The sequence below is a fragment of the Felis catus genome, chromosome A1 (assembly GCF_018350175.1).
Source record: "Felis catus isolate Fca126 chromosome A1, F.catus_Fca126_mat1.0, whole genome shotgun sequence".
Taxonomy (NCBI): domain Eukaryota; kingdom Metazoa; phylum Chordata; class Mammalia; order Carnivora; family Felidae; genus Felis; species Felis catus.
Window position 1 is genome coordinate 28,062,378 of NC_058368.1, and position 27,633 is coordinate 28,090,010.

General features: G+C 43.9%; 1 long non-coding RNA gene across 4 annotated transcripts; it reads left to right on the top strand.

Annotated features, from left to right (window-relative positions):
- Positions 1–27,624, top strand: LOC109498172. Of its 4 annotated transcripts, none has more exons than XR_006595074.1 (6): positions 1–1,793; positions 15,095–15,154; positions 20,251–20,318; positions 22,809–24,468; positions 24,793–24,858; positions 25,931–27,624. It is a non-coding gene; the product is annotated as an uncharacterized LOC109498172 (long non-coding RNA). The 4 variants fall into 4 exon arrangements; XR_006595067.1 differs by having other exon boundaries at positions 1–1,380; positions 1,682–1,793; positions 22,809–24,858; XR_006595056.1 differs by having other exon boundaries at positions 22,809–24,858.
- Positions 27,625–27,633: the final 9 nt, after the last annotated feature.

A 27,633-nucleotide genomic window follows, 5' to 3' on the forward strand; every position in this document is an offset into this window, starting at 1 on the left:
GGGCCTGATGTGGGGCTCGAACCCACAAACCATGAGATCATGGCCTCAGCCAAAGTCAGACATTCAGTTGACTGAGCCACCCAGGCGCCCCATGAAATATTTGTTCTTTTGATGGAATCTTGTAGATCATGTAGGTTTTCTTTCTCTTTCTCATTCTTTTTTCTTTGTTCTCCTCTATTTGGGTTATTTCAAAATTCTTATCTTCTAACTCACTAATTCTCTCTTCCATTTACTCTACTCTTTGAAGATACTCTGTATTGCATATTTTTATTTCACTAATTGAGTTCTTCAGCTCCAGAATCTCTTTTTGGTTCTTTTTTTTATGATTTCTATATCTTCGAAAAAAAATCCCGTTTGGTGATGTACTGTTTCAAGATCTCATTGAATTATCACTCTGAGTTTTCTTGTAGCTCATTGAGTTTCTTCAAAAATAGATATTTTGAATTCTTTATAAGCTAGATCATAAAACTCTGTGGCTTCAAGCTCAGCTTTGGAGAATGTTATTTTCTTTTTGTGATGGCATATTTCATTGATTTTTCATGTATCTTACAGTTTTTCTACTTCAAATGCAAAAGAATTGTAGAAGACGGCTCCTTGAATCTTTGCTAGTTACCTTCTGACAGGGCATTCTATTCCATGCTGTTATTATCTGGGGTTTTATATTTGTATGGGTACACCTGCCCCACTCCTCTTGCCTCCTGTTGTGGCAGGATTCTTAAACTTTTATTCCTCTCTGGTTTTCACAAGTCACCAGGCTGGTTACCGGAATCCGCTTTGCTTTCCAGAAGGTGGCACTATAGCTCAAAGTTGTGGTTTCTCCCTTGCCTGTTTTCTGAGCATGCTCTTTGTCTACCAAAACTCTCACTGCCACATATGGGAGCAGGCACAAGGAGTTAGCCACAGAGTAGGGGAAGGCGTGGGTTTAGCATTTGAGGTGTTGGAGTACCCACAGGCCCCACTGACCCCACTGGGAGATCCACTGGCATGGTACTACCAGAGGCTCGTAGGTGGGCTTTCTGCCCAGCATAGTCAGTGGGAACCATGTCTTATCTGCCTCATTTCCAGTCAGCACCCCCCACCCACCAGCTGAGTTCCTGCTTCAGTCAGTATTCTGGGTGTTGCTGGAGAGAAGTGGGTTTCTCTAGCCATGACCAGCACAACTGGGGTCACCAGGCACTTACAACTATCCTTTTCCCTTGTAGGAGAGGTCACCACCACCCAATAAATCAACCCTGGGCAGCTTTGCCTTGGGGTGAGGGAGTGAGGGGGTGAGAGGGTCTGGTAAACTTTCTTTTATCAACACTTTGCTGTGATGAAACTCATATTGTTTCGCAGTACCTTTGGATGGCTGGATTTCTGCCAATCCTCTCTCTTGCCCAGGTCAGTACTCTTCTCATTTTGTCCTGACTGCAGCAAGAGGGGTCTGGGTAGTTTTGCCTACTGCCCTGATTCTGCAGCCTATCTATACTAAGGTCTGTCTGCTTATTTTTGAATGCACAGGTGCATGTGACTCCTCCCACATTCCTGGGCTTATGGTGCTAACACCCACAAAGGCACTTTTGTTTGTAGAGGGATGTCTTTTTTGTTGTTAAAAAGGGAGGATAAAAGGGGGAAATGGCTTAGGACACCATGATGCTGATGTCACTGATAAGGCTATTCCTTTTTGAATCTGGGTTTTCAGCCATTGCTATGATAAATGTCAAGTACCTCATGAGAATCAATGTGCAACAGGAAATGAGAGTGGCTACGTCCAATCGGATTCCCAGGTGTAAGAAGATATGCAGTGCCCATTAGTAAGTAATTGTGGTTATTTAAGAATTAAATAAAATAGTATTTGGCTTGGAATTCATGTGTACTATTTTTTTCAACATCATGAAGTTATTAAGACATAAATATTTATTAAGTTGTTTGGGCCTAGCCATTTTATAACTGGAACTGTTACATATTTCTTTGACCAAGGAATAGCATAAAAAATTTACTAAGACTCCAAGAGCACCAGGAACTGAGAATAGAGCGTTGTGCTAAGAAATATTTAAGGGTCAAGCCCAGAAGTAGTATATATCACTTCCTTCTGTATTCCACTGGCCAGAATTTACTTAGGTAGCTACATCTGAGAGCAAGGGAGGATGGAAAATGTAGTCTTGCTGTGTGCCCAGGAGAAAAGGAACACAATGTGATGAAAAACCAGTCATTCCCTACTGCAGAAATGAATGAGCAGAGGCACAGAAGTGTCCCACATCTATAGTCTGAGTGCCCTAAAAACTGATAGAGCATATATTCTCAGTAACTCAGCATCCCCATTCTCCTTTCCATTTGACAGTTCTTGGCATCCGCAAAGCACGCGCGCGCGCGCGCGCGCGCGCGCGCGCGCACACACACACACACACACACACACACACACACACACACACAACATTGCTTCACTTATTTCTCACAACCTCATGAGCTGGGCAGAACATGGATTATCTCCCATTCTGCAGATGAAGAAATAAATTGCAAACAACTGGATTCTTTTCAGTCATCCAGGTAGTGAGTGACAGAAGTCAGACCCAAATCCGAGTTTTATGCCATCTTAAGAGTTCTTTCCAGCACAGTCAACCGCCAGGCCAGTGAGAATTCACGGGACAGGTGGGGGCTTGTGTTTAAGGACAGGGACATGATGTGTTTGGCAGGGGACTGGGATAAGCAGGAATGAGCAAGAGGATTGTCAGACAAGTAGCCCCTGTTCTACAAGCAGAAGATGGTAATAATTTGGGGGACATAAGAGACTGTCACCCAAAGTACGTATGTTCTTCAGCTCCTCCTACCCTGGGCAAGCTCATAGAACGTGGCTAGCCTCACCCTCTCCCCAGCTTGGATTTGCTCAGGCTCTGCACAATTACAATGACAATTGATCAGGGAAAGGAGAGAGAACTGCCATGCAAATCTTATCTACCGGTTGAATTGCCTTATGACTTGAGCAAATTTGTCTTGAGGACTTTTTTTCTAATATAATTGAGTTATATTAGAAGCTATCTCTCTCTCTCTTTTTAAGCTCATCACCATAAATCGGGGAGGGGGAAGGGAGGAGGCTGGCCAAGAGCAGGGAAAAGCCTTTCTGAGGTCTGAAATCTACCAGTGATAGCTCATCATGTGAATAATTTTCAGATAGTCTATATAAACATTTGTCTACCAGAGGCGGTTGTTCAGCCACTTAAATTCTCTTCTGCCCCTGTAAACAAGAGGTAAGAAGCCGGAAGCACTGAACCTGAAGAAGTTGCAATCTATAGTTTTCTTTCTCTGAATGGTGGGCACGCAGTGAGAAATAAATGAACTATTGAAGATAGCCGAGAAGGAATTCTCTTGCATGGCCAATCTTTATGTTATTGTATTTTCTGTTCACATTTATTTTCTTCTTCAAGCTTCAAATGAAAGTCATTAGAAGCCGAGATTTCATCACTGAGGAGGTCAGAGGCCAATTGACTTTCTGGTATATTCCCTTTTTTTGGCAGTCAGCTAAAATACGCCAGTTTGGGGGCGTGTGCTAAGACATGATTTGAGACCAGGCTCCGGGAAGAAAACTGAGTTCCCTTGTGCTTATCAGTGATTTATTGCTACTTGAACCAGAACTAGCTTGCCTGCAAAACTATACTTACAGCCAGGCCATTGAGTCTGACAGGGCCAAAGCTAAAATTATTGATGAAAGACTAAGGACCACATGTGAGAAGTTTATTCTTTTGCTGTGATTTCTAGATGTGCATGCAAGTGGCTCACGCAGAACATTTACACCCTGCGGTTTTCTCTAGTCAAAGACACAAGCACTTGGGGCTGGCGTGTGGAGGGCAGCACACAGAGTTCCTCGCTCTCGTTCCTGCCATTAGAGAGAAATCCTGCAGACATTTTCATTCTTGTAAGATACCTTCACAAGCATTCAGCGTGTGGTACCAGTAATCCACTCGGCTCATAAAGATTCTTGGAGCACCGGGGAAACAGCGTGGTCCTTGTCTCTGAACGTAGAAAAGAAACATCCTGACGTTTTCAGTGATTTGCTCGAACTCATTTAGCTGGGGAGAGGTGATCACAAACCAGACCAGAGTTTTCAAGGCCTGAGGAGAAGTTCCCATTGGCGCTCGAGCTTTGGCCTAACCTCGTCCCATTTCATTCCTCTGTCTACGTGTTCAGGAATCGAGACTGCTTGAGAACTAACATCTACCGTTTGCCAGGGTGGTGCAACATGCTTTGTATGCATTGCATCACCTAGGCCTCCAAGCAACACAGAGGGTGACAATGACAGCACTGCTCAGGGTGGGAAGTAGTTGCAAGAGAGGCAAATTTGAACTGTTTGACTTCAAAATCCGAACTCCAAACCAGCATGAAGAAGCTCTGCCTGCTTTATCAGGCTGAAACAGTAACTTTCAACTCCTTTTGCGGCTGTGACACCTTTTCTCCAAGAACAGAATTTTGGGAGGTCACTTAAAGGGATGTTAGGATTAAAAACTGTACTACTTAAGTCAGAAGGCATTTAGATATCATCAATACTAGATTATTTCAGGGTTTCACGGATTCCAGTTAAGAGTCCCCACAGTTCCTATACTGTTCACCTGGCAAAGCTTCAGCCTTGGATCAGTCCCTGTTTGGACAGAACGGCTGTTGCCCTGACCAAGAGAACAAATTTCACACGTAACTCCAAAGAGCCCTGGACTTGCTTCGATGTTGCCTTGTTCTGCTGTCCCTTGTATCTCTGGAGTACATTATGCCCTGCACAACACGTAGCCACACAACAGATACAGCACGGTGTTCCCGCTGATGGTCATCACTGTTACAGGATATATTTTTAGTTATAACACAGCATCGTAGTATAACAAAGCGTTGATGACATTTGACAGCCTACCTAAGAATGTAGCGGTGTGCTGACGCAGACCAAATAAAAGCTGCTGGTCTGAGGTCCCCCTGGACGTCACCCAGGTGAGCCCCTCTCCTTGTTCCGTAGTGCAAACAACTCAGTGCAGCGCCCAACCGCTTTCACTTTAAAGTGGCCCTCGTCGAGGCAGTGGTCTTGCCAAACAAATACAAAAAACCCGAGTTCAATATCTGAGTTTGCTTAGAGGAGAGGCGAGACATAGTTATGTATGACATAGACTGGGTCCTCCCTCCGTATATATATGGGCTTATGCTATGAGTACGTGTGGCCATGTGGTATGTTGTTCATACACCATGCTGGCATATATTCTAGTGTGTTCTTTACATGTGACTTCTATCTATAGAACCATTTTGTCAGTTCCTGAAGAGAGTAAGATGCCTTCATTTCTTTGGCATCCTCCTTTCAGCCTTCATCCTAGCCGTGATTTACAGTTCAGTGATGATCCCTGTGAGTTCCATGGTGTTATTGAAGACTGAATAATGTCTCTTAAGGCAGCACAGCACAATGGGATGGTGACGATGTAAAGACAATATAGCCCTTTAATTTATAGACCCTTGAAATTCTTGGGACCTGGATGGTTTTGTGATATTAGCGTTATTTAATGCCTCTAAGTTGCCATTTTTTTTATCTGAAAAAAAAAAGAAGACATAAAATCTACCTGGTAGTGTCATCATAGGAATTAAGAGTCAGTTGTGATGGCTGTCAGTAGAGTGGTTCTCCAAAAGAATCGATTACTGAGCAGGTGAGAGAATGAATGAAGTGTGATGGGTTACACCAGCCAAAACTCACATGCGTTGCGTCATTCTCTGTTATGATCTCTTCCCAACTAGGTGAGTCTAAGCAAATCGCTGAAAACTGGGTGAACTGTTTTTGTTTAAATAAATTGAATTTTTAAAACTTTAGGATTTTTTCTTTCCTACATTTAGAAACAGGGACCATGCTGTTTCCCTGGGTCTTCGGGGATCTTTATGAACCCAGTGGATTACTGGTAACACGTATTGAATTCCTTTGAAGGTACCCAGCACAACACCTGACTCCAATGCTCTCAATAAATGATAGCAATTCTATTATTGTAACCACACGGTGAAGCTATTCGTCGGGGACAACATCTCTGGACTTAGGGTGGTGATCAAAGACAATAAAAATGTTCACTGGGTGAAATATTCTGGGGAGAAGAAGCAAACAAGCAGGATTATTTTTGTCTAAAGAAATTAGAAAGTACAACTCTTGGTTAGTCAGCAACAGTCCTTAATCCCTTATGCATACCAAGGCTAGAATACAAAATATGAAAGAAATAAAGACCACGATGACTTCAGAACAGTTACCAAACAACATAAAATTCTCTTATTTTATAAAATATAATCTTTTATATATATTATGTATTACATGCATTTTATAATATATGTTACTCCTATGTATAATATATATGTAATGCTTATATATGAATAATATACTATACTATACTATAATACTATAATATAGATACCTAATATATTACTACGTATATTACCATAATGTATTACTGTCTATTACATATATATAATACTTCTATGAGATTAGGCAGCGCAAGACAAGTGGCTATTTATTTAATAAATATTTACTGAGCCCCTACTATGTCTCAGGGCTATGCTATATGGCTGAGATCCAATGATGAGCAAGGCATACCTGGTCACTGACCTCACTGAGCCCAGAGTCAATTACAGGATAGAGAGAAATAAACAGAGATTTTCTGTTGAGGACAATCCATGCTAGGCTAGGGGTAGGGTAGAATATTGCAGAAGCACATAGGAGACATATCTAACCTACTGGAAGGTGGGAAGGTGGAGGGGTTAGGGCAGACTTCTCAGGGGAGAATGATCTCTAGATTGCAGCCTGATGAGTATATAGGAGTTACCCAGATCACAAAAGATGGAAGCGTGTTCTAGGATATTGGAACAGCATATTTGGAGGACCAGAGATAAGGGACCCAACAAAAGGACATTTGAGAAAATAAAAGATACTCAGTAGGTGAAAATATGACTACAAAAACCCTACACATGAGTGTTTACAGTAGTTCTATTCATAATCACCAAAACTAAAAAGGAGACTGGATAAACACACTGTGGTATACATGGTATATTATATGGCAATAAAAAGAAATGAGCTAACGAGCCATAAAAAGGCCTGGGGGAACCTTAAATTCATAATACTAAGCAAAGGAAACCACATAGCATACGATCTAACTATGTGACATTCTGAAAAAGGCAAAGATATGGGGATAGAAAAGATCATTGGTTGCCAGGAACTGAGGGAAGGGAAGGATTAAATGGGGGGATTCAGGTCAGTGCATCTATCCTGTATAATAATTTAATGGTGGATACATGTCTTTGTACATTTGCCAAAACTCATAGAATATACCACACAAAGAGTGAACCCTAATATAAGCTGTGGACTTTAATTAATAATAATGTATGAAAATTGGTTCACCAATTATAAAAGTGAACTACACTAATGCGCATGTTAATAACAAGAGAAACTGTGTTGGGGATAGTAGTTAGGAGTATCTGGGAACTCTCGGCACATTCTGCTCAGTTTTTCTGTAAACCTGAAATTGCTCTAAAAATTAAGGTCTGTTAGTGAAAAAGAAATTCGGTGTAGCTGACTCATTGAGGACCAGATACAGTGTGTTTGCCGGATGAAGGGGGCGGGGAATCATGTCTGGGGAAGAGATTGCAGATAGAGGCACTTTTTGGATCATGAAGGGTCTGTCATTAGACTTGACCTGAAAAGCACCAGAAACCATTAGGTAGAGCAGTGATGGAATCAGATCTGTCTTTTAAGAGGACGACTCTGACTGCAGTAAAGAGGAGAGTGCATTTAAGAGGAGGAAGGAGGCCAGGCAGGGAGGCCAGGTGCTATTATGGTCATCAGTGAGGGATACAAGTGGCCTACGCTGGAACCAGGGCAGAAAGGACACAGTGCAGGGGAGGGAGTAAGAGATGTGTCACCTGGAATCAACTTATCTGTTGGATGGCTGGGTATGGGAAGAGAGAAAGAAGATTTTGAGCAGGTTGTCGTAAGCGTATTTAAAATCGATCAAAACAACGCATGTAAAGTGTAAAAAGCATGTTGGCCAAAGTGGCTTCTAGAAAGGGAGAAAATGCAATCAAGTTCTTCAATGGGCCATTTTTCCTCCCTGTGGCTAACTGCCCACTCAGTTGGTCTTGGGGTGCTTTTTAGCAGCTGTACAAGGGCCTTTTCAGAAGCTATGGAAATCACTGGTAATTATTCTTCTAGTTTTCCATGAAATTTGAAGTATTTTTGATAGATGTCAACCAAGTGTTGAACAGGTCTTATGGCATTAAAAGATAAGAAAAAGCACTCAGAGCTTCTTCGGAGCATTTATTTGGTCTAACGCTCCTAGCTCTGAAAAAACTGTGGCTATTGAACAAAATATTAGTAGTTAAATGTGAGGAAGAGAAATGAGGGATCCGTGCTCACTTATCTTTAAAAGAAAATAGCACATGTTGGTGCCTTAATCACAAAAATAATGTATACACAAAGTAGAAAAATGGAAAATATGGAAAAACACAAGGAAGAAAATACAGCTATTTGTACTATCACTCTTCAGAAATAGATGTTGCAGTACTTAGCTTTTCAGGGTTTTTTTCTACGCACCCATGCCTTTACAAAAACTGGTTTTGAGGGGCACCTGGGTGGCACAGTCAGTTAAGCATCTGACTGTTGATCCCAGCTCAGGTCATGAACTCTCAGTTCGTGAGTTTGAGCCCTAAATCAAGGCTGTGCACTGATGGTGGGATCCTGCTTGGGTTTGTCTCTCCTTCTCCCTCCTCCTCCCCAACTTGTGAGTGCTCTCTCTCTCTCTCTCTCTCTCTCTTTCTCTCAAAATAAATAAATAAAAACTTAGGGGTACCTGAGTGTCTCAATCAGTTAAACTTCCGACTTCAGCCCAGGTCATGATCTTGTGGTTCACAAATTCAAGCCCCACATCAGGCTCTGTGTGGACAGCCCCGAGCCTGGAGCCTGCTTCCGATTCTGTGTCTCCCTCTCTCTGCCCCCTCCCCCACTAGTACTCTGTCTCTCTCTCTCTCTCTCTCTCTCTCTCTCTCTCTCTCTCAAAAATAAATAAAACATTTTTTAAAAACCTTAAAAATACATAAAGAAAATAAAAATTAGGAAGCAAATAATTTGAGATTATAAGGCGCTCGCTGGTTTGTTGTGTTCTGTTTTTTACCTGCACAACTGAGTTTTTAGGGTAGATTGAAACTACCGTACAAAGACCCCAAAACATGATGGCTCCATCAAGATACAAGCTTTCTGCTGTCTCATAGATAAATGCAGAGGTGGACAGGGGTTCCTGGGGTCCCCAGGTAGCTCTGCCACTGAGGCTGCCCAGGGACCTAGTCTTGCTCTCTTGTGCCACATCTCCCAGGGCATCGCTCTAATCCAGGTGGGTGAAGCAGGCCTGGTAGCCACCCATCACATTCCAGCCAAAGGGAAGGAGAAACAGATCAGATGGAAAGCAAACAGCTTCCTCTTTTAAGCATGGGCCCCGATAGTGGCTTACTTCTTTTCTGCCCACGTGTCATTTGCCAAAATTCAACCACGTGGCTACACTTAATTATAAGGGAGGCTGGGAAAAGTGGGTCACCCATTGGCCAGCCATATATCTTGCAAAACCATAGCATGGGAGAGCTTTTACTAAACACTGAGGACAGTGCCAGCCTCTGTCTCGAGTCCCCCAGTTACTCATCTGTGCCTTCCTAAACATACGTAGAACATACCCACTCCTGCCCTCAAGGACTGTCTAAAGGAGCCATCCAGTTATTAAATCCAATTCACAGTTTAAGATTTCCGGGTGACATCAAATCGTCTCCATCAGGGTTGAAGTTTCCTGGGTCTGAAGACCTACAAACGAACAGGTATGATTTCTGGTGCCTTCCGCATACTTACTGTCCAACAGTGGAGTCAAACAGGAGAGCCGCAGTAAAAACTCCTATTTTGGAAAAAAAGGTGAATGGGAGATGGGACTGCTGTGGTCCTAGAGAAAGATGACGTCTCACTGGGAAGACATTGATCCCAGTGACAAGTCTGCCAGAGCCAACGAAGAAAATTCCTTGGTCTGTAGACACCAGTTCTCCCGTCTGGCAGAAAGTCTTTTGTCCACTGACCTCTCAGAGACTGCTTGCCCACTGAGTTCTGTGGCCACAGCTACAGTGAGTGTAGAAGAGCATGCTTTCCTTGGGGATGCACGACTTTCCCGGGGGTTGCCTTAGGGATCAGAAAATTACAAGCTTTTGCAGGCCAGGTCTGTGGTTTCTTTGATCACATAGTACTTTCAAAATTCTTAGCAGTTTTCTGGACTACTTGGCTACCAGTCATTTCCATAAACATGCAAGGATAACCAGAGGTCTTTTCTGCATAAATCTTAAGTTTGTGAACACTCATTTGTTTGCCCATCTATTGATGAGCTGCCTGGACTATTTCTCTCTAACTCAGTTGCAACTTAGAGGCCGTCTGAATTAACAGGCTCAGATGAGAAGACAATGTGCCTGATTCTGTATTTGCCTGTGGTTGCCTCCTATGGCCCCGGAGAAAGGTCATAGACACAGTTATTCTCTCTTTCTGTTTGTGGTACTGAAGCAGTCCAGTTTCCCAGCTCCACGAGGTCCAAAGTACTGGAATGCCAGTCAGGTCAGACTGTGGTCCCAGGCGCGGGGGACATCCTTGTCCAACCTGGATTTCCTTTCATCTCCAGTGGCAAACTGACATATTCTTGCCCAACGCCATCTCTGCCTTCCTCATTGCCTACTGAAAGCAACAAGGGACAGCCAACGGAAATCAACATTCTGATTTTGTCTCACTGTCTCCCCCCAGAGCTCCAAGCCTGGGAAGCATGTAAATCTGCCTTCAAAGTCATCAACAGGGACCAGTTTTACCAAATGTTCTGCTGTGATTTCATAAAGGTCACCAGCTTCTCAGCTGGCAATATCTGTTTCCTCGCTGCCGATCCCAGGATTGTTAAAGGATCGATCTTAAGCACAATACATTTTAACACAATTGGTAAAAGACCACACACTTGTCGCAGTGATAGAGTTTAGGTTTTTGTTACTCCTGCAGGATACTATTTCTGATGCCAACTTACCTTTTGTTATGATTCAGACTACACTACTGTTACAAACGACCCCAAAATGTAGCATTGCAAAACAGATTGAGAACATCTTTATTAAGCAGTTTTTATATACATCTCTGGATGATTTACTTAAAAGAGATATACTTAGAAATGGAAATGTTATGTGTGAACACTTTAAAGGACTGACTAACCGCCTTCTGGAAAGATTGTGGGAGTTTGTAATTCCAGCTGGAGTATGTAAATCTGCCTCCCCACCTAATCTCCAATACTTAAATATTTTTATATTTTAAAAATCTTCCCCAAATTAATACATTCTTGCCTCTAGAAGGGATTTTTTTAAAAATTTGTTTTAATGTTCACCTATTTTGGGGAGAGAGAGAGAGAAAGAGAGAGAGAGAGAGAAGGAGCAGGGGAGGGGCAGAGAGAGAAGGAGACACAGAGTCCGAAGCAGGCTCCAGGCTCTGAGCTGTCAGCACGGGCGCGGGGCTTGAACTCACGGACCATGAGATCATGACTTGAGCCAAAGTCAGACGCTTAACTGACTGAGCCATCCAGGCTCCCCTAGAAGAGATTTTCACTGCAAGAAATGAAATCACGAATTGCATTGCTGACTGCCTATAACAGTACTTTCTCTGAAAGACCAAAGCAAACAGGGTGATTTTTAAAGGGCTCTTCTTATTCAAAGGAAAAGTGTGGGGAGAAGAGTCAGGTTGGAGAATCTTAAATAAATTTTATGTTGTATGTGATTGTGTGTGACGCTTGTTTTCTGATCTAAAAAATAAATGCAATCTCACCATGAGAAATTGGGGGGGGGGAGGCGAACAAAAATACGAAGAAAATGAGAAATCACTCCTAATTACACCCCAATAGAAAACCGCCTTTTAATGGTTTATTGTCTATTCTTCTTCCTAAGGATTCATACTCACATTCACATTCATATTATTTACAAACTTGTTTTCTTGATACATATATCCTTTCAAATCCTTTCTCACTGAAATACATATTTATACATTTTCCCATGATATTAGACATCCTTCAGAAATCTTTCAGTGACTACAGTATATGGTTATAAAATTACAGAAGCCAGTATGTATTAAGTACTTACTAAAACAGCAGCAATTGAATCTAATCACTTGAAAAACAATATAAAAACAATTTAATCTCGCCGTCATCAACAAGGTTATACCCCTCCCTGTCGCAGCCTCAATTACTGTTCCCCTCTCTTCATCCCTCCCTACAGAGCAGCAGTTCTCAACCAGGGGCCAATTTTGCCCCCTAGGGGACATTTGTCTGGAGACATTTTTTGGTGATCACAAGTGTGGAGGTGCTTCTGACATCTAGGTTGTAGTGGCTGGGGAGGCTGTGAAAACATCTAATGATTCATAGGATAGCCCCTCACGTGAAAGAACTATCAGCTCCAAAAGGTCAGTAATGTAGGGGTTGAGAATCCGTGCTGTGGAGTCTAAACCTTAACTGTGTGATTTTTTTTTTTAAATGCCTTGAGTTCGGGGCGCCTGGGTGGCTCAGTCGGTTAAGCGTCCGACTTCAGCTCAGGTCACGATCTCGCGGTCCGTGGGTTCGAGCCCCGCGTCGGCTCTGGGCTGATGGCCCGGAGCCTGGAGCCTGCTTCCGATTCTGTGTCTCCCTCTCTCTCTGCCCCTCCCCCGTTCATGCTCTGTCTCTCTCTGTCTCAAAAATAAATAAAGGTTAAAAAAAAATTAAAAAATAAATAAATAAATGCCTTGACTTCAGGTTTGGTCAATGTGACTTCCTTTAGCCAAAAGAATAACAATGCAACCTCGCCTTACGAGTTTTCACGTTTCCCTCTTGGGCCTTTTCTATCACCATGTGAAGCACATGCATGTCTATGCCAGTAGGATAAGCACGAAGGGTGAGTGACCAGAGGACCAGGGCCAGATGCAGGGAGGTGTAGAGGAATCCAGGCCAGCCCTGCCTCTGTGGGGCCAACGCCAGCCAACACACATGGGAGCTATGAAAATTAATGAGTGATGGTTGAAGCCACTGAGTTTGGGGGCAGTTTTTTATGTAGCAATAGTTAAATAATACATTAGATGCAAAACCTAATTGCCCCAGGTCACAGAATTAGCAAGCAAAGAGCTACATTTCAGATCTAGTTGACTGTTAAAGCCTATACCTCACTTGACGCTATATTGTTTTTCTAATACAGTCATTTATGTAGGGGCGCCTGGGTGGCTTAGCCAGTTAAGCGTCCGACTTCAGCTCAGGTCATGATCTCGTGGTCTGTGAGTTCGAGCCCCGTGTCGGGCTGTGTGCTGACAGCTCAGAGCCTGGACCCTTTTTTTGATTCTGTATCTCCCACTCTCTCTGCCCTTCCCCCACTCATGCCCTGTCTCTCTCACTCTCAAAAGTGAATAAATGTTAAAAAAAAATTTTAAATAAAAAAAATACCATCATTTATGTAATCATTCTTCTGTTGGATAACTAAGTTACTTTCTGTGTTTTGTGACTGTAAATAACAACTTTTTGGTGACCATATTTTTTACCTTCCATTGTGATTTCTCTGGGATACAATTTATCTGTCAAAGGATATGGATTTTTTTTAGCAACTTTTTCTTAATGTTTATTTATTTATTTATTGTGAGAGAGAGCTTATGTGCGTGCACACACACACGCGTGAGCAGGGGAGGGGCAGAGAGAGAGAGAAAATCCCAAGCAGGCTCCACTCTGTCAGCACAGAGCCCGATATGGGGCTCGATCCCACAAACTGCAAGATCATGACCTAAGCAGCAATCAAGAGCTGGATGCTCAACCGACTGAGCCACCCAGGTGCCCCAGGATATGGACTTTTTAAGGAACTTGATGCGTTTTGACTGTGTAATTTTTAAAACATATTTGAATCATCCAAGTAACTCTATTAATTTTAAAAGATCTTAGTAATCAAATCAATATACACATGTATGAAATCATCACATTTGTATGCCTTAAGCTTACATATGTCCTATGTCAATAATATCTCAATAAAGCTGGAAAAAAAGTAAAATGAACCGCCCCAATTCTATTAAGAATTTAAATAATACCTCATAGCTAATATTGTAATTTTAGACAAAATATACAATCATAAGAAATTACTTAGACAATATTTATAAAATTTAAAAGTTTACAGTTCTATTAAAGGTAACCATGCAATTTCATGCAAAATGCAATATATCTGTGAATCTAAATTATATTATGTATCACTTGTTGCACCTTTGAAGTCAGATATAAGTTTCTTCTTATAACTGGAAAAATGCAACCCTCTTCTATGGGAATTTATTTTAAGGAGCCATTTTTAACAGTGAATCAGAACTAAAATTAAAAAACAAAAAAACAGTCTAAACGAGGCACTCCCTGAAGTTGAAGTTAGCACCAGCTGGATGGCAACAGAGGGGTTAAAGCGGACTAGAGGCTAATGCTTTTCAGTGATCCTGTGTCTAATAAAATGTGTGTCAAACAAAGGCATGTGAATAATGCTCCTCTGCCACTGTAACTCTCGGTAAAAAAATATAGATAGATGTAAATGGCTCCCTAATGCCAGCATGTGACCCCAGCGCCTGAGGCAGGATTTATTACTGTTTATTTTCACTTAGCCTAATGACTTTAGCCCTAGAACATCAGTGGCAAACCCTTCCTCCCAACAGGGGGTGGTCAGCTAAAAAGCAAGGCAAAGATAGACTGGCCAGGTCTCCCTACAAAGGGAGGGTGGAGGAGGTTGAACCAGATGATCAGAGGCAGGGAACCTAATGGACGTTCTTTGACACTGGGACTAGAAACTCCAGCTCCAGTGTCGCCTTTGGGGCGGGGGGGGGGGGGGGGGGGGGGGGGGGGGGGGGGGGGGGGGGGAGGGGGGGGCCGGCTGAACCAAGCCCAGCCCATCCTCGCCTTGCTGCCTTGCCTGAGGCTCCGCCACTGCCCGGCGCGGGGCGCCAGAGAGCAGCGCGGTCTCGCCGGGCCCCTAATCACCAAACCGCCAGTGCTTGGGGATTAAGGCTTTGACCGTGCCGACTTGGAAGTAATTGTGTTTTAATTAATTTGTTTTACAGCTGAAGGCTGATGGGACCTTGGAGCACGCACTGGGGGCTTGGAGTGTCAGCTTACCTAAGGTTCCATCTGCCACTGCCTCTCCTCTCCTCTCCGGTCCCTTCTTCCAGCCTCTTCTCCCTCTGCAGGGGTGACTGCTGCAGCCCCCACCCTGGTGACCAGGTCGTGGAGGGGGGTGGATTTGGAGGGAAGAGAAGCCCCCTTTTGACCCTTGGTCTCCACACGGAGCAAGCACAGGGAGGGGGAAGAGGAGGTTGACTTGCCCCATTGTCATTTTGTCTTTGGCCCCTGTGTGGGAGGTTCCCGGGCCTCAACCACCGTCTTCCTTACCACGTTATTCCTAATGTAGTATCTTCAGTGGTCAGAGGGGTCTCGTCTGAATGCTGCCCTCTGACTGGTGGCTGCCACCTCTCCCTGTCTGTCCCAGCAGTGATGGGGCTGTCTGTTCACTCGTTCTCTATTCCTCCAACCCTACAGCCCTGCAGAGAAGTCATTCATTTCAAGTATTAGTATCTTGGAGTGGCTCACTCGGTTAAGGTTAAGAGTCAGACTCTTGATCTGGGCTCAGGTCTGGACTCTGACAGCACAGAGCCTGCTTGGGATCCTCTCTCTCTCCCTCTCTCTCTGCCCCTCCCCACCTCAAAATAAATAAATAGACATAATTTTAAAAAAAGAAACAGATTTGGGGAGAAAAAAAACAAAGAACAATAATAAGGGACTGATCACCTGACTTCCACATTCAGGTTCAGTGTGATGTGAAAACTGGGGCCTTCTCCAGACCTTGACATCCAGAGTTCGGAAACAACCAGACTAACGAAGAAGGGGAGTTTTTTGATATGAGAAGAGTATGGCCTCTGAGCTATCCGGAGAGCATTGGGATAACTAACGTGTAGACTACCAAGGACTGTGTCTAATTCATCTTTTTAAAAATACCAGGGTCATTTGGCACATATCTGGCACAGAAGAGATTCTCAGTAAAACATTTACTCTGTTCCACAGAGAAGAGAGGGCGGTTGCTTGTCTTTGGGCTGGCTATTGAAGCCTGGGACAGCTAGACACCCTCCAGAGGCTACCTTTCGGGTCCTCTCCTTACCTTTAGTCATCATTTTTACCCCTGGCCAGAGATAAGACTTGAAAGGGAGATAAAGAGTCCCTAGGATCTAGGAGAATATGTTGACCAGATTCCTCCATCCTCCCTCTTTCCCTCCCTCCCTCCCTCTCTTCTTCCCTTCCTCCTTTTCCTGCCTCCCCTCCTCCCTTTCCTTTTTTCTTTCCTTGTTTCCTTCCCCTGTTAAATGTTCTTCGGACAGCTCCTAGTTCCTGGTCACTGTGCTACCCATACCCACAAAAATGAAAAAGAGTCAGTCATTGTAGTAGTGGGGGGAACAAACAGGTACATAAATAACTACAATTCAACCGCTGAGCCCTGGACCAAAGTGCCACAGGGGCCCAGAGAAGGGACTACCTGATTGACAGCCATGAGAATAAAGAAAGTCTCTGGTTAAGGGTGATGTTTGAGCTGTAACCTCAAGAATGAGGAGCAGAGGGGCGCCTGGGCGGCTCAGTTGGTTGAGCATCCAACTTCGGCTCAGGTCATGATCTCACGGTTCACGGGTTCAAGCCCGGCTTTGGGCTCTGGGCTGACAGCTCAGAGCCTGGAGCCTGCTTCCGATTCTGTGTCTCCCTCTCTCTCTGCCCCTCCGCCCCCCCCCCCCATGCTCTGTCTCTGTCTCTCAAAAATGAATAAACGTTTAAAAAAAAAAAGGAATGAGAAGCCGATATGAGACAGGGAAGGGGGTACGTCTGCCCAGAACCTCATACACACTCACAGAGGTGAGGAAGCACACGGGTGCTCAAAGAGGCAACAGCTGGTTCTTTGGGGTGACTGGGGCATCGTGTGGAGAGGCCACAGGTCATCGTGTAGAGATTTCAGGAGAAAAACTTGCAAAAAGAGGTTGATGCCAGCAGCTCTTTTGTACTTCATCTGTTCGTGCGGAGAAAGGATGTAAGGCTTGGGGACAAGCGAATGACGGGACTGTAACTGTGTTTTACAAAATTGTCCTGCCCAGCGCCGAGGATGAGGATTAGAAGCAGCACAGCTGGGAATACATAGGAAGAGCGGACTAGGGCTTGGCCACATCAACTTGCTGCCCTGAAATTGACTGTTGCGCTGTTGAAACTTGTCTCTTAGCCATCTTGATGACCAATGTTTGCAGTCATTCGGGCCAGTCGTGCAGCTGATCCAAAGCAGCTGTTAAGTCATCTGGGAACGCAAAAGGACTACCGATCTCATGTTTTCAGTGGGCAAACAAGTTTGCAAGAACAAGCCCTGAGTAGAGCTGACGTTAAAGCAACAGAACGTTTCTCTAGTGGATCCTCGGTGTATTGACTAGAGCAGCAAATTTAAGGAGGATTTCAGATAACATGTGTGCAATGTTAGAAATCCAGCCCCAATGTGGTACTTGTAAGCCAAGTAAGCACAGTAGCAAAGGTTCAGGTGAAGGTCACACAGCTGTGAGCAGATAGTGCCCAGTGGAGTTTGCTGCAGAGAAATCTTCCGGTTTGAGTTCTGCACACAAAAGGGGCATAAAAATCCGTAACAATATGGTCTTCCATAAGCTAAACATACAGCTCCCTCTGCTCTCATCTGAATTCTGTCTAGAAGCCGGTTAGTGAGATTTGTCAAACTTACTCTGTGTGCCACGGGGAGCCCCTGCCCCACCCCCCGCAAGGGCACTGGCCAAGCCTGGGCCAGTTATGCTTTTATTTCTTCCTCTGAACATTGTACTGGAATTTGATGCCTGGGACTGCTAACACCGAGAGGGTGAAGTCAACACACGATGGAGAGCCAATCAAAGAGAACAATAGAAGCAGATTTGGAGCTCTGATGTACTACACCTGTAGCCTGATTCACCACTGGATTTCTTGTTATACAAGGAAACAGATTTCCTAACTTCCTGATTGTTCAAGCCACTTGAGTTTAGGTTGTCTGTTATTTACAGGTAAAACATGCAAAGTTATACCTACCAAATGCACATGGGCGCACACACACGAAATATCTCTTCTCTAACCAGTCCTTGCCATCTGAAATGTTTCTCCTTAGTGAACCATTCTTTTCACTGGGGAATTTTCTTTCTACTATAATACACGTATCTCAGGGTGTCCGGGTGGCTCAGTTGGTTAAGCAGCGGCCGGCTTCGGCTCAGGTGATGACCTCACAGTTTGCAAGTTCAAGCCACACATCAGGCTCTCTGCTGTCAGCATGGAGCCTGTTTCACATCTTCTGTCCCCCGTCTCTCTCTGCCCCTCCCCTGCTTGTTCTCTCTCTCTCTCTCTCTCTCTCTCTCTCTCTCTCTCTCACTCACTCTCTCAAAACTAAATGAACAACACACATTCTCTGGAAGATCCTCTTTAAATCTTTTCATTTTTCTAAAAATTGTTTTAAGTGTTGTTTAATGTTTTATCGACTCCTTACCAAATGCTAGACCTTGGAGGCTGTGAGGATTTTCGGTTAAGGGATGGGAGTGGTCTTTAAAGAGTTGCTTACAAAAAATGAAGGAGAATGGTCTAAGCCACTATCTTCTTGGACTCCCTTCACTTTCAGCAGTAGGGCTCAGCGCAGGCTAATCAGCTCCACCAGGCAAAGGGAGTAAAGCCAGAAGTGCCCAGTGGAGAGGGAGAGCAAAGTGGGTTTGGCCCTGAGATTCTAATTCATTGCTACTTGCCTGCAAGAAAGAGAAAGTGATCCATTGCCACTGTGATTAAAGTGTACTTTTTTTGCCTTTCCCCTTTCTCTTCCACTTTAGTAAAAGGAAAGGTTGGAAGAGATAAACTCAGTCTCTAGAATGTGAAACCCGAGTTCAACAGGAGAAAAAAAACCCTTCAAAATGTCAAATCCTAGGGGCGTCTGGGTGGTTCAGTCAGTTGAGGGTCCAACTGCGGCTCAGGTCATGATCTCCCAGTTCGTCAGTTTGAGCCCCGTGTCGGGCTCTGTGCTGACCGCTCAGAGCCTGGAGCCTGCTTCGGATTCTGTGTCTCCCTCTCTCTGCCCCTTCCCCACTCATGCTTTGTCTCTCTCTGCCTCTCAAAAATGAATAAGCGTTAAAATAAATAAATAAATAAAATGTCAAATCCTAGTAGAATTAATTTGAAGGCTTGCATCACCATTGAAAGCAGGACATGCATTGAGCTCATGGACCACTAAAATCTTTCCCATAAATGCTTGCTGGTTTGGGAGATGGCACCAGAGAGGGTGTGAACGAACTGGAGGAGGAAAGCAGCTTCAGGGAAGATACTAGATGCCCATCAGGTCAAACTGCAACTGCCGTGAGTGACTTCAAAAACACTGACCCTACCCGATCCATATTACACTTTATTCTTTCTTCCACGTTTGCACATTTCTTTTACTTGAGTTCTCAAGAGCGCCAAACAGGTGATGTCGCTGTGATCATCTTAATTTTGTGAATAAAGAAGTGGAGCGACAGGAAGGTTAAGATATGAAACAATTGTTGGAAAGGCACGCCTGGATCTCTATTCTCCCAACATCAAATTTGTTCATCTTTCCACTCTGTCATCCTTCCCTTCTTGGGATTCTATGTGAGAAGGCACCACACCTGAAAAAGCTCATGAGGCAGAAGTGGTTTCTTTAGCTCCATTCCCCTTCCATCCCACACCCAATTCTGGGTCGCCCTGGGAAGAAATGAGGGCAAAAATTCAAGGAGCAAAAAATTAAGAGCCACACAGCAAATAGTGGGCTATGGTCTGTCACATTGTCTGCAGCATCAGGAGGGCAGAAGAAATTCTAGTAGTCTTACATTCTAATCCCAAACACACACACACACACACACACACACACACACACACACACGCTCCAGATGTCACTTACTATTTATGAATCTATAAAATGGGATAATAACAGTCACTACCTAGAATTGTAATGAGGGTTAAAGAGATTATGTGTGAGAACAGCCCTACAGAGATTTCCTAAAAGAGAAGAAACAAATCTGGGTATTTCTTAATCGTTGCTTGAGGCAAAGAAAAATGCATGAAAACGCATTAACAGACTATTGATAATCTTTGACAATTTGATGATGTGATACAGTCCATCATTATTTTTCATGGAAAGACTAAAGACTACATACATTGCTGTGTTTTGCAGAGCCAAACTGGTTGGGCTGGAGGAGCAGGTGCCTGGGACAGTTGAAATATAAGAAAACAGAGATGGAGGTAATATATTTACTTTTCTATATGCCAGGAAGGAACTCATTTTGGCCCCTGGGGCCGTCCATAGGGGTCAGGCTCCCAAGGAGCATGTTCTTCCCAAAAAAGGGAGGTGATCAACTATTTGGGGGTGGGGGGGGGTTCTGATGAACTTGAAGAATCATTTTACTGAGTGTGATATGCAAGTTTGGACCAGATCATTACTGTTCAGGGCAGTCCAAAGGAGGCTTAATGCTGCCACAAGCAGTCTCCTCTGCCCATTCACATACATCAATCTCCTCTCCTAAACAAATTGTGAACACATAGTTTTAAATAGTCATTTAAAGTGGGGTAAATTGGCCTATGCCTTGTGGTTTGGGGCCTACGTTCTAGACCCAGAGTATTCAATGACTCATTCCTTCCAGGCACATCAGTGACGCCACAGATCTCTGTAGGTTCCCTATAAAAACAAGATTATGTCATATATGGCTTTAAAAAAAGGTTTGTGGGGGCACCTGGGTGGTGCAGTCGGTTAAGCGTCTGACTTCAGCCAGGTCACGATCTCGTGGTCCGTGAGTTCGAGCCCCGCGTCGGGCTCTGGGCTGATGGCTCAGAGCCTGGAGCCTGTTTCTGATTCTGTGTCTCCCTCTCTCTCTCTGCCCCTCCCCCGTTCATGCTCTGTCTCTCTCTGTCCCAAAAATAAATACACGTTGAAAAAAAAAATTAAAAAAAAAAAAGGTTTGTGTTCCTCCCTTTAGCCAGAAGCCTACCCCACTTTTTAGTCGAGGAGATGCTTTTGACATTGTAACCTGCATAGTTGAACTTCTGTGGGCCAATATCTGAGGATTAAATAGGAATTCCTAGCTTTGGGGGCACCTGGATGGCTCGATCTGACTCTGGATTTCTGCTCAGGTCATGACCTCATAATTCATGAGTTCAAGCCCTGCATCATCCGCGTGGAGCCCACTGGGGATTCTCTGTCACCCTCTCTCTGTCCATCCCTCTCTCTCTCAAAAATAAATAAATAAGCATTAACAACAACGACAAAAAGGAATTTACTAGGTTTTGAAACAATAAAGTTTCTATTCTAAAGGAAAAGCTTTATCACCAGCCCTTATATCAGAAACAAAAATGTTCAGCTTTGAGTTCCTTTTGACAATTCAGATGAAAAACAAAAAACAAACAAAAACCTTATTAAACAGCCATGCCATAAAGGATACCATCTTTACCCAAGCAGTTTGCACGCCAAGGGAACATTTCAATTAACTTGTCTCTGTCTGTCAAGTTTACTCCCCCGTTGAGGGCAGAAAACAAAGTGAACAAGTTGTCAAGTTATCTTTAAAAAATTAACTTGGAACCTCTTGGGTTTAAGGCGTTCAGGAAAACATGCTCCTTTGAAACTGTCCTGCTTCCTCACCTTGTCCTTCTAGCATCAGGGAGAGTGGTGAAGAAGCCAAGTATTAGGAGGGAAGGAGGGAGTGTTGGATGTGAAATCTGCTTTCTGCAAGGTTGTAGCCCCTAATTCTGACTGTCTAAGTTCAAGGCTGGGAAGGGTTAAAGGCAACACCCGGGGGGAGAAGTCACTTTTTCCTGTTCTAAATCGCCAGCCTTTCCAGCTGATGCAGTCTCCCCAGGCCTCCAGGCCATCCTATTTAAAAAACAAGCAGGCCTCACATTGTGGGGCCCTAGATTGATTTAGCACCAAAAGCTGCCATATCGTTTCTTTGCTGAAAACATTAGTTTTAATGCTCTTTATTATTGAATTCAATGGCAGCGTAACAATAGTCAGGGAGATTTTCGAAAGAAGAAAACATCTATAATCCCATTTCCCTAACACAATAACATTCTCATACACGTCTATCCCCTCTGGGATCTGTCTCATGCATTCACATTTTCAGAATTTTGCAGATCTGGGGATTTTTGTATCATTCAGTATTTTACTTATGAGTTGTTTTCCCGACCCCGGCCTCTTCTGATGGTTTCCTTGTCCCTCCGTGAAAGCCATAGCCACAAGGAGAAGGATATCAGGGTGACTGGCCCCATTAATAATTGTGATTTGGAAAGCATAGTAGGTTGAATGGTGGCCTCAAAAAGATATGTCTACATTCTAAACCTAGTACCTGTGGATAATACTTTATTTAGGAAATGGCTCATTGCAGGTATAATTAAGGATCTTGAGAGGAAATCTTCCTCTTTAAAAAAAAATTTTTTTAATGTTTATTCATTTTTGAGAGAGAGAGAAAGAGACAGAGTGTGAGCAGGGGAGGGGCAGAAAGAGAGGGAGACACAGAATCCGAAGCAGGATCCAGGCTCTGAGCTGTCAGGACAGAGCCAGAGGCGGGGCTGGAACCCATGAACCTCGAGATCATGACCTGAGCCAAAGTCAGATGCTCAACAAGCTGAGCCACCTAGGGACCCTGAGAGGAAATCTTTTTCTATTATCCAGGGGGGCCCTAAATCCAATGACAGATGTCCACAACTCCCACCAGAAATGCAATAAAAACTTTAATTTTGTAGGCTCCACACTCACCATGGAGCCCAACACAGGGCTTGAACTCAGAACCCTGACATCAAGACCTGAGCTGTGATCAAGAGTCAGATGATTAACCAACTGAACCACCCAGGCACCCTACAATAAAAACAAACTTATGAAGATGCTGGTTACTTTACCCAAGATTTCAGCATCACAGGTATGGTACTGATCTCTCAACCCCTGCCCTTCCTGCCATCACCCACCCCCTGGCATGCAGGCGGAGCTCTTGCTAAAAGCCAGCCTTGAACACCTCCACGGGCAAAGCTCCATCAAGCTTGGCTGCCTTCCTCTGAGCTCTGGAACTTTGGGTAAGTAACATTTTCTCCATCTGGTTCCCTGTCTATTACGGAGATGAATTCTTTCAAATTGGTTCCTTTTAAACTCCCCATCCTTGAGCAAAATCACATTTGCCGTTAGAAAGAAGAAGCAAATACAAATCCTGGTGGTGGCCATCAGCAGAGCCACAATGCTCTGGGGTGGGGTGGGGAGCAGAGAGGGAGAGACCTCACAAGGAGGGAAGGTATAAGAGGGCGCATAACAGCCTGTCCTAATCCCAGTATAGTCTCATGAAAATAAACAGCCAACACAAACACAGCATTCTTAATTGGATTCAATTATGATTTCATTCATATTTCAGTGAAACAAACCCTCACTGTGTTAGGTTTATTCAACAGCACCATTGCTCATGCTTCTATTGTGGCATTAATTAATTCTAGTTTAGTTATGGTTTGGTTTTTAGATGTTTATTTCCTTCCTGAACTCTGTGTATAGCTGTATTGGGTTGAATAGTTTTACCTAAAAATTCACATCCACCCAGAATCTGTGAATGTGACCTTATCTGGAAATACGGTATTTGCAAAGTAATCAAGGTGAGATGAGGTCATGCTGTGTTAGGGTAGGAACTAAATCCAATGACTGGTGTCCTAATGAAGAAACGATGGTTGTGAGATACACAAGAAGAAGATCCATGTGACAATAGAAGCAGAGATTGAAGCAATGCATCTACAAGTCAAGGAACGGGACTGCCGAACCCATCAGAATCCTAAGGAAGAATTCTTCCCTAAAACCTTCCGAGTGAGCATGGCCTTACCAACACCTTGATTGCAGATATCCAGCCTCCAGAACTGTGAGAGAACAAATTTCTGTTGTTTTAAGCCACTCGGGTTGTGTAGTTGTTACCTATTGCAGCCCTAGAAAATTAATTTCATATCTATCCTAGTGTCGCTTATAATGCATTGTGCAGGGCTTTGCTCCATGTGTCCATGCATGGCAGCTAGACAAAAAAGATAACATATGTGCTTGGGGGTGCCACGGTGGCTCAGTTGGTTAAGTGTCTGACTTCAACTAAGGTCATGATCTCCCGGTTTGTGGGTTCAGGCCCCACGTGGGGCTATGTGCTGACAGCTCAGAACCTGGAACTTGCTTCAGATTCTGTGTCTCCCTCTCTCTCTCTGCCCCTCCCCAACTCATGCTCTGTCTCTGTCTCTCTCTCTCTCTCAAAAATAAATTAACGTTAAAAGTTTTTTTTCAATGTGCTTGACTCTGGGGACTAAGTGTGTAGCAAATGAGGTGGGAAGACAATACTGGTGGCCCCTATTTGTTGAGCCCCTCGCATGTGCCAATCCTCACAACTTGTCAACACAGGTAGGTTGACTCCTACTTCACAAGGTAAAAAACTGAAATCCAAATGGTGGCCACCTGCCCAAGCTTATCAGGCAGCAGAGGGTAGATTCCAATCCTGGGTCCGGCCGACACCCAATTTGCAATCTTTCTTCCAAAAGATGTGTACATTTCATGAGGAACTTCCATTCCACCAACATAAGTTCATTATTAAGTTCAGGCCTTTGAGAAAACGAAGCTTCTGCAGAATCCACAGAAAAAGGAAAAAAAAGTAGGCTTTGCCCAAGAGAGTGACATACCATGATTTTAAGGCCCTCATAAGAGAGTTTAAACTATCAATTTTTTCAGGGGAAATTACTGTCTCTGAAGCCGGCCCTGATCCTCAGGTTCTTAGTTCTGGATGCTACTAATGGAGTAAGTAACTACTAGCTCATTCCTTTGCCCAAAGGAAAGGACACCTCTTTCAGTTTTCAAAACAGAAGATTCTACAGGATTTCTCTATAAACACTGAAAGCCAGTTGCAATATGAGTAACATTATAACTGGTCCTCATCTGATAAGATCACAGAGGCTGTCGCTACTAATAGCTGGAGTAGTGGTCAAGACGCTGACCGGCTCCTGTAAAGAAAATCCGTCAGCAAAGGAGAGGGGAGGGGAGGCGGGTAAATGATTAGGAAATAGAATTTTTAAATTACGAGAGTAGAAGTATCATCAACGTGTTACTAATCAGAAGGATAGATTTCTGTTTCATAGCTAAAGTCTAGCACTCGCTGTGTACAAATTTTTTATTGTAAGAAGTGACACAAGCCTAAATCATCATAATGTGAATCAATAACTAATTAGCATTTATAAATGCAGCTTCTGGGAAACGTATTTCAGTTTCATAGCAGAGAAGCCAGAGCATCGATTAGCGAAGCCAAAAGTGAGGCTGACACATGCTTGGCCTGCCCCGAATGACCCTACAGACTAAATGTGGAACGGCAGGTTGAGTCAGAGCTGTGTCCCCCACAGTGTGCCAGTGTAACCCCAAATCAACAAGTAGACCCAGAGAGACAGGATGAGGCTTGAGGTGCTCAGGTTTCCCCGTAAGTCACTGGGAATGGGCCGTCTTCCCTGGATTCTTTTCTAGGCGGGCCTAATGGAAATGCAGGAGCCAAAAGGAAGCGGGAGGGGAGTGCAGAAAGCAGCTTCAGGGAACAGGAGCTGCCTCACACGTAGTGTTTTGGAAAGACGCAAGTGTGCGTGAGTCTGGTGGGTTTGGAGAAGCCGACTCACAAAGACAGACGCCTTTAAAATTCGCATGCGTTCCTTCCTTCAGATTTGGCATGTGTTAGAAAGATGACTGACGTGGGATATTTGCAACGAGCACACAATCCCACTTGCCAGAGCGTCCGGTGTGTGTGTTGGTTTCCTGACATGATTTTGTCAGTCCTCAGCGCTTTCACTTCGTCGCTGCTGAGTGTTGACAGGCTCTGCTTCCATCTCAGTCAGATGCGGCTGCCTCCTTATTCCTCGAGGGCCACTAGAGAAACGGAACGTTCCTCTGAGGCAAGGGCCGGGGATTCGAGGCGAAAAGAAAAAAGATGAAAACACGTAAGAAGGATGGAAATGGGAAAAGGGGTGAGTGAGAAGACAATACAGCAGTAAAATAGTGTGTGAGGGGAAGTCGGGTATTGAGTCCTGCATTTCAGATCCCGGAAAGCCTCGAGCATCACTAGAAAAGAGGAAAAGCCTTTTCTATACCTCCACACCCTTGGCACAGCCCCTTGTTACAGCTTACTCCTTCAAGGCACAGGCCAGTCTACACCAACATTTCATTAAGTCATAGGTTCATTCCAGCAGAGCTCTAACAATCCCTACCAGGTTGTTAACATATGCAAGCTCAACGTTACAGTCAGGCTGAATTTTCGAGGTTTTCTATAAAGGATCTCCCTTAGTATTGCAGACCATCCGCCATGTTAGTTCCCCAGTCTGGCTGGTGCCACCATGTATTGTCGCACAAGATCCTGGGTTCTTTCCAACCCTAGACTTTGGGTTTTAGCTCATCTTTGAGAGATTGCACGTCAGTTGCCTCTAAATTAAAAATAGTAATGGATATCCTACTCTATATTCACTTTCGGAACCTTTCAGCCCACATACTATCCAGCCCAATTTAATTTCTGTAACTTCTGTGATTCCCAGGATTGGGTTCAATGGCCATTTCTCTGATACCACAGCGTGCTCTACAGGTCCATGCCCTGGAGCTCACCTCCCACACTCTTATGAGGCTCCTCCCCACCAGAAGGGAAACTTCTCAAGGGCGGGAAGAATGCTGTAGAATCCTCAGTGTGTAGAATGCTGTAGAATCCACAGTGCCTAGCACATAGTGCTCCGTAAATAATGTGGAACAAATGAACGTTATTCACCTGTGCAAATGACAGAATCACATCATAGGAGCTAGGGCAGCTAATTAGGTTCTTTATATAACAACATTTTGTGTCCGAGGAGAGTGGAGAAATTCCGATTGCACATCATTTTTCCTTAAAGCAAGGCTCAGCGATTGGGATATGCGTCACTGAAATCATATTTTGTGCCAATCTACTTCAGAGTTACTGATAGGTTTAAAACAATAGGTGCATTTTGGACAATGATTGAGTGCTACAATCATAGCTTTGCTGTTTTCAATGTACAATTTCTTCTTTAGCATCTGCTATTTCTTTCCTCTTTCCATTCTTCACAACCATCAAGAAACATTTATCCGCGAATGTCAAGTGCCTTATATTATGGTTTCCTGTGCCTTCCTAAGTTGCTTGTTTTCTTACATCTCTTTCAAGTGAGTAACCAGCAGAGTTGGGACAGCTCCCCACATAAATTTCCATGAGGTCGAGGATCTAGTCCATCGCTAATGTTTCCTCACCATGGTAAGCCATAAAATGTTCAGGGGCCCCTCCAGGTCAAATGGTTGTCCTGCAGGGCATTAGGAACTTGTGCACAATATCATTTTCTTCTCATGACATAGCATGACACAAACTGTTCTTTTTTGAGCGACGAAGCCTCTATTTTCGATCTGGCTACGTTCTTGCATACAAATTCCTTATAAATTATTTTTCAAATTCTGAGGTTCACTAATTCAATTAAATCCATTCTTAATTTTTAATTAAATCTGCATTTCTCCTGGTAACCTTTGGAAAGATGGAAGCCACAATACCAC